Source organism: Phyllostomus hastatus, unplaced genomic scaffold (assembly GCF_019186645.2).
Source record: "Phyllostomus hastatus isolate PE091 unplaced genomic scaffold, TTU_PhHast_1.1 phas_contig_449, whole genome shotgun sequence".
NCBI lineage: Eukaryota > Metazoa > Chordata > Mammalia > Chiroptera > Phyllostomidae > Phyllostomus > Phyllostomus hastatus.
Window position 1 is genome coordinate 2908540 of NW_025333882.1, and position 7746 is coordinate 2916285.

Here is a 7746-nt window from a genome sequence, read left to right on the forward strand (position 1 = left end):
AATAGAACCCTGGAGGAAAATTAAAATCATATCGTTAGGAGAAACTTTTTTAAAATAAATATCAATAATAATATACTTAGATCAGCATTTTTACCTCAACATTATTGCCAATTAGAGACAGATGGTTTTTTATTGTGGGGCTCTCCTGTGCATTGCAGCATGTTTAGCAGCATCTCTAGCATCTGTGTAAGATCTCAGTAGCACCTGACGTGGTATAAAATGTAAAATTGAGGTTCAGTGTTACATACTGCCTTGATATTTGGAAAATTTGATAGGATCCTGAATGGCCTAACTAATTCTCCTCCTCAGCCTGCTCCTGTAGATAAAGTCCTTTAGCCAAACAATCCTCCTCATCAAATGGATCAGGTACACTTCTTACTTATTCCTTACTAGCATGTTTCAGTTCCCTTCCAGTCCATGTAATTATTCAAACAAGCCAATCACATCATCCCACAGGAACAAGAGGATACCTCATCTTCCTGATACTACAAAGCTTTCCTCCTACAACTTCTGGTTGTTTACTCTGTGCTCACACACAAAACTATAGGAGACTGTTCTGTGGTGTGGGCCCAGCTCCCACTCAGAGATGCACAGGACCCATGCCCACAGATAGGTAGGTTCTCCTGTGGGGAATCCGGCCTGCAATGTGCCTAGGCCACTTTGGGTCTTGCTTTTTGGTAAAAACTCCCTCACCCTGAGTTGAGGACATTTACTGCAGAGTAACTTTATAAAATCCATGCTAAACCTTCCAAGGATGAGTATCACTTGTTCAACCACTTTTGCCCTTTCATTTGCAAATATCCCTCTTCTATGATGTGATTAGCAGCATTGGCTCCTTTGTTGTCTGTAAAAAGGTAACCACCTAAAGCAAACCTGTGTATAGTAAATGAGGACCATCATGTAATGTGCAAGGAGGAGAAATAAAGGCCTGTCATGGCAGAGGCTGTGGCTTTTGCTTCCCTTGAGAGAAAAGCCATGCTGTCCCTTCTCCTCCACTGGATTTGGTAGTCCTTGTGAATGTCTCATTTCATTCATAATGACGCAGACACTACATGCCGGTGTCTGCATCACAAAACCCCTAGGTCCTGTGCGGTATGTGGTGTCCTACTACTCCAGGCTATGAGTATAGTGACTAGTAAGCTGTTGTCAATCTTAGCTGTCCAGAGTCAGTGTCTTGTATTCAGCCATCCCCACAACCCTAGACTGAAAATCCTTCCCCCACTAAGGAGGTGATCAAAATACCTCTCCCAAGGGGTGGCAACCAAAAATATCTCCAGACACTGCCAAATATCTTGGGATGGGGTAAATAGTGCAAAATCATCCCAACTGAGAACCAGTGCCTTAAAATGAAAAGAGTTCCAAAAAGGAAAAAAAGAGAAAGAATTCAAAAGAGATCATACTCCAAGATACAGTGACTGAAATTTTTTTAAATAAATGACATGAATCCCAACATTTTCAATATATGTGCCCCAAGCAAGATAAATAAAATAATAGCAGTGGTAATATCATAATGAATCTATACAACACCAAAGAAGAAGAAAATCTTAAAAGTAATCCAAGACAAACAAAACATTATAAGACACAATAATTACTCTCACAGATGACTTTTCAACAGCATTAAGAGACCAGAAGCCAACAGGATAATACCTTAAATAAAGAAGAAAAATAATTCTCAACCTAAAATTCTATAACCATCTCTTTTGTTGGATGAGAGAAAATAAAGATGTTATTAAACTAACAAACTGTGAGAGTTAACTACTTGCATATTGCATATACTCACTATAAAAACTACAAAGGATATACTGGGTTGGCCAAAAAGTCCATTTAGTTTTTTTCCATAAAATAAAAGACACATTTTTCATTTTTCACTAATAACTTTATTCATTTGGATATTTTGAGTATGTCAGCTATCTCCCACATACTTAATGGTATAGCATTATTGTTCTCAATTAATGTCTCAATTTGATCACTCTCAACTTCAACTAGTCTACCCAGCTGTGCAGCATCATCCAGCTAAAAATCTCCAGCACAAAACTTCTCAAACCACCTTTGACACATTCAATCAGTCATAACACCTTGTCCATACACTGCACAAATCTTTCTTTTTGCATTTAAGTTGCATTTTTACCTTCCTCAAAGTAATAAAGCACAATATGCTGAAAATATTTTGTTTTCCTCCATCTTCAATATTAAAATGTCCCCCCAAAATTCACCAATTTCAATAAGTTATTTTTTAAATGCACACTGATATGACAGCTGCATAATATAATCTAACCAAAGTGTTTCAAATGAAGTTAAAGACAACTAAGCACAACTAGTGTAATCTTAGGGGGGAAAAAAACAAATGAACTTTTTGGTCAACCCAACATTTCAGGAAGGAAAAAATTAAACCTACAGGAATGAAGCCCTGGTGTCTCTGGGCCACACTCGAAGAAGAAGAGCTGTCTTGGGCCACACATTAAATACATTGTGACACATAATCACAAAAAAATCTCATAATGTTTTAAGTAAACTTATGATTCTTTAAGCAGTGAATGCCACTCTGTGCCTCTCCTGAACACCTCAAAGTATCTCATTTACTTCAGTTCACAAACTATCTTCTAAATACCTAAACTAAAATCTCATCAAATCTTCTTTGTTCTCTCTTCACTTTCCCAGACACCAGGCTTATGTCTCTGTTGCCTCCTAAACTCACATCTAAGATACGCTGTATGCTTTTGCCTTTCCCGGTTATGATTTTGTTTTTTTGTTTGTTTGTGTTTATGTAACTCATCTTCTTTGTCCAGGCCAGTTAATAAACTCACTTTCCTGTCTGATCTGCCTGACAGACACTAGGTCCCATAGATTATGACACACCCACTGAGCACAGTTAGACCCCACTGGGAAAACTCAGATTGCTTGAGCAATGTGATACAGTCCAATGAATGTCAGGCTTAGAATCAGAAAAATCTATGGCCAAATCTTAAGTCTGCTACTTATCTGTATACACTTCAGACAGTTACTAAAAATCTCTTAGTTTCAGTCTCTTTTTCTCTAAAATAAAGCCGAACACTGATACCATCCTAATAATCTTATGTCATAAGAATTAAATAAAATAACATGGCAGACTGTTCAGGCTAATGTTTGGCACATGGCACACATTCAAAAATAAATTGTTACTGTTTCCATATTTCATTCTAATAAATATAAAATAATTTTTATTAGATTGAACACAGTTCAGAAATGCTTTCATTTATTGATATTTTCATATTTAAAGTCATTCCATGAATGCTTTGAAGCTGCTGAACTAAAATTCTAATTTTGGAAGCTGCTATTCAGTAATAATGACATAACTCCCAGTGATGACGGAAGGAGATTCTAATTTTTTTTTACAGCAAACCAAGTACATTCCATGAATCACTTAAGGCCCTTTTGCACACCAATGTTAAATCAGTGCTGTAGTGGAATTAGGAAAAGAAACAGAACCTAACCTAACTTCTTCCTTCTTAACTCTATTACAGCTGTTCCTCTTGGCACTTAACTCAGGCAAATGAATCAAAAAAATGTTCATTATATCAAAGAAGTGAGAAGAAGCTTTGATAGACAGTTGAAAATATGTAAATGCTAGGAGGCAAAGTAGCCAATGAATGGCAATTTTATTTCCCAGGAGTTGAATATTTAAGAGCTAAGGCTTATCAATGTCAATGCTCTCAAGGGAAGTTCCACGAATTCTCATTGTTTAGGTCCCAGGATCCTGGATTCCAGCCTTTCCCAAGGCCAGAGTCTGAAGCCATGAGTGGTGGGTGACCTTAGTGTCCTTCCATAAATATCTCTTTGCTTAATCTAACTCAGATTACTTCTGTCATTTAGAACATATGTGACTTTGAATATGTAGTCAAATATATAAATAGAATAGAAGACATTAAACATTTGTGAAAAATGCTATTTTGCTGCAAAAATCAGAAATTGTTTTATGTGTTTTGGCATTAAAATCTAATAGATGGCAGAAAATTTTTCAGCTAAATTTTCTCCAATTCTTGAAAAGCAAACCACACAAATAAATTTATGCTTAATTTTAAAAGGACAGCTAGTTCTTTCAATCAAACACATTATTAATTATTATAGTTTTAGAACAGGCATAAACTTATTACAAAGAGTTTTAACCCCAGAGCTTGGAGGGAGGGGAAACAGTGAGTTGCCCTTCCACAGGTGTAAAGTTTCAGTGATGCAAGATGAATGAATACATTGTAGAGATCTGTGCAACACAGTGCCTGCAGTTCATGACACCGTATTGTGCACTCAAAGCTTTTGTTAAGAAAGTAGATCTCATGTTACATTTTCTTAAAGCAAACCAAACCCCAGAAGACATGAGGCATAGGGAAACACTGAGAGGCCATAGATATGTTTTTAACCTTCATTATAGTTATGGTTTAAAAAGGTGTATGTATATGCCCTAACACATCAAATTTCATCCATTAAATATGTGCTATTTTTGTATATCCATGATACCTCAATAAATTTGTTCTTAAAAAAGAAAAAAAAGAGTTTCAACCTTTTCCCAGGCATGGTTGTAAGCTTTATTTCTAAGTAAAAATTTTAAATGACTTACATAGACAAAAGTATTTTACAATAAAATAGAGCATATCCTTAGTGTAACTAGAAAGGACACATTATCACCAAATAAAATGTTTTTGTACAATACTAATTAAAACAAGATACAATTATGTTTAAAATACAGGAAAAATACAAATAAATTCTCAAAATCATTGCATTGGGCAAGGAAATTAGACATGTTTCTTGATTTTTTCATATTTTTAGGCTATTCTGAAATGCATTTAAATTATTTTGTTATTTTAATAATAAATAATAAATATAAAAAATAAAAATATGTTTTAAAATACAGAGTCCATAGGGAATTCCTAAATTTTATGAGCACACAAAATTAAATATAGATGGTTATATACCATAAATATTATTAATGAAAATATCCATTAATGCCTTCAAATTAATTTCTAAGGTTTTATAGTCTCCTTGCTATCCATTTCTTAAGTCTATAATTATCTTTGTTAAAAAATAGTCAAAATATTTGTACCAAGCTCATCTGCCATAGGAGCTTCAATCTAATTGATGGTAGACTGACAAATAGGAAGAAGAGATCAAATGTTCCTAGAGAAGGTAAAATCTGCTTAAGATTGGAGAGGTAATCCAGAGCCAGGCAAAGTGGTGGGGCACCTAAACCACTCTAAATTCATAAAGAAAAAATCAATAAATATTCATTAAGATTAAGATAAATTTTAAAGATAAGCATCTAATAAATTCTGAAGCTTATTTTCTGGATGGAGTGAAACATTCAATGATCAATCAAGATTCACAACTTTTAGGTGTCCTCTATACATCTGGACATTTCTGACCCATCTTAGCTCAGGAACTACATTTACCTGCCTGCCTCCTTTCTGGGTGAGGCTGATTTGCCAGGGATGTCAGTCTGCACTGACACAACAGGAATTCATAGAAGATTAGCTAATCTCTTTCTGCTGTGAATACTTCTGTAAAGAACCTATTTTTGCTCCCCAGACTGATCTTTTATGGTCTAGGCAGTCATTTGAAACAAATTATACTACTTGCTTTTTTCAAAGGAAAACAAGGTTTCAGAGCTGCTTCTCAGACTCATTGTTTGCATATTACTTCCAACATAAAATTGCTAATTATTAATTATTGTTAATAATAAAAAGAGTTCAAAAGTAAGTTCATCTCTCAGTTTTAAGCATATAATTAAGGAACACAAAGGTATTGTAACTAGAGTCAACTAACTACAGTGACCTTGAAGGCTGTTTTTCATTTCCCTCTTCTAACACCTACACTATCTACGGGAAATGATGAGTTAGCAGTGGAGTTATGAGGGGAGGGCAAGCTTGAGACCAAGGGCTAGTTAGAACTCCACAGCAATATTTTAGGGGCGAGATGATGAAAGCCTAAGGCCACATGGTGTAATGCATTTTATATGTCAGGCACCTTTCATTTATTTATTTAACAATATCTAGAGCTCAGTGTGTTCTAGGCATTTTTATATTAGCTAATCTGTTTCTCTGTGAGGTAGTTGCTATTATTATCCCCATACTGATAAGCAACTAGAGGCACTAGAAGGTTGACAACTCATCCAAGTTCATAAAACTGGTAATTTATATATTCCAAAAAGTTATCCACTGATGGTGGTGAAACATGTCGAGTCTCTCTAGGGTGTACCAGCAATGGGCCACATTTACTTGAGTTTGGTATCACTTAGATGGGAAAATGCAACCCCCTGGAAAACTTACTGTATGGCATCAATTAAACTTCAAGGATCACAAGAACCTGTATATCATCAACTGAGTGACTGCAGTGATCATGTTGTCATAATTAACATAGGGCACATTGCATTTTCTGTAAACAAGTGAGAGCAAAAATTACACTCTTCACATACTGGCTACCCAGGTGGATTTAAACAAGTGACAGCTGCCCAGTTTCATTGGCATCCAGTGGCCATTGTAAAACTAGCTATGTATGGCATGCTTCCAAAAACCTTTCACAGGACTATGATGCAGAGGTTGCATCTTTTCCCAGATGAGAACATACCAGAAGATATCCTTAGTGCAAGAACTTCCACAACCACAAAAGGTACCCAAATGTCTAGATGAGCACACACAAGAAGAAATAGAGGGTTTTCCCAAGAGTGTGGTCTTCACCTAAAGATTACCAGCTGTAGAAGAATGAAAATTGCAGAAAATCACAATGAGGTGATTGAAACTTCTTCCTGCTAAGTTTCTCCTAATCCACTTGCCTGAAACACAGCTGCATTGAACCGGAAACTTGTTATGCATGCTGAAAGTTTGTGGACAAAGGTCAGAAAGGGATCTTCCTTCAACAGGAAATGGCAATAAAATACATTATTTTGTAGAATTGCTTTGTCGTGTAATTGAATTTGAATGTTACCAATGGTGATAAGTATAAAGTTGCTTTCTTAGCTAACTAAAAAAAAAGTATCCAAAAATTTCATAAGTCAAATGTGTTTTTTGATTTATTCAAATACCTACTATGAACCTCAGGTTTTTCCTCTTTTGTTCCAGAATCCTCTGCCACACTTCCTTTCATTTGTGCTTCTCTCATTAATAGTTAAATAGTTAAAAAGTTTACTCATTTGTGTTTCTCTCATGAATAGTCAAACAGCACTAAACCTCTCATATCTTACCAAAAACTCCTTGGACCCTGCATTCCCCTCCAACTGTGCCTTCACTCTCACCTCAGCCAGTGAACAATAATAATCTACATTCACAGCCTCCAATTTTTTACCCCTATTCACCCCACAACTCTGTACCCTACATTTTTTAGCATCAACTCACTGAAATTGCTAGCACCTTTGGTACCTCCATCCTCCCAAGGCTGTTCCTCAGGACCTACGGGAGGATTTCGTGCATCTCACGCTGTAATTCACTCTCAGGTCTCCACTCAGTTAAATCAGTAGTTCTTAACTTTTGGGGGGTCATGCATATTTCCACAATTTTAATGAAAGCCCTTGATTCTTTTCTGAGAAAAAGGGAATGTAGATAATATAAAATATTACATATATGAATTATATGTACATATACACATGCAGGAATGTATTACATTCACTTTCAGAGGTCAATCCTGGATCAGCTGTAGCACAGCACTGGCCTGGGGCTAAGAACTTCTCATCTGAACTCTAAAGACTTCTTTGAATTTGCCTCCTGGTCCTGACAAACCAACTGCTCC

The 7746-nt window shown here is 35.9% G+C and overlaps 1 pseudogene; it reads left to right on the forward strand.

Moving 5' to 3' along the window:
* Nucleotides 1–6198: 6198 nt before the first annotated feature.
* Nucleotides 6199–6721, forward strand: LOC123822863 (annotated as a pseudogene).
* Nucleotides 6722–7746: the final 1025 nt, after the last annotated feature.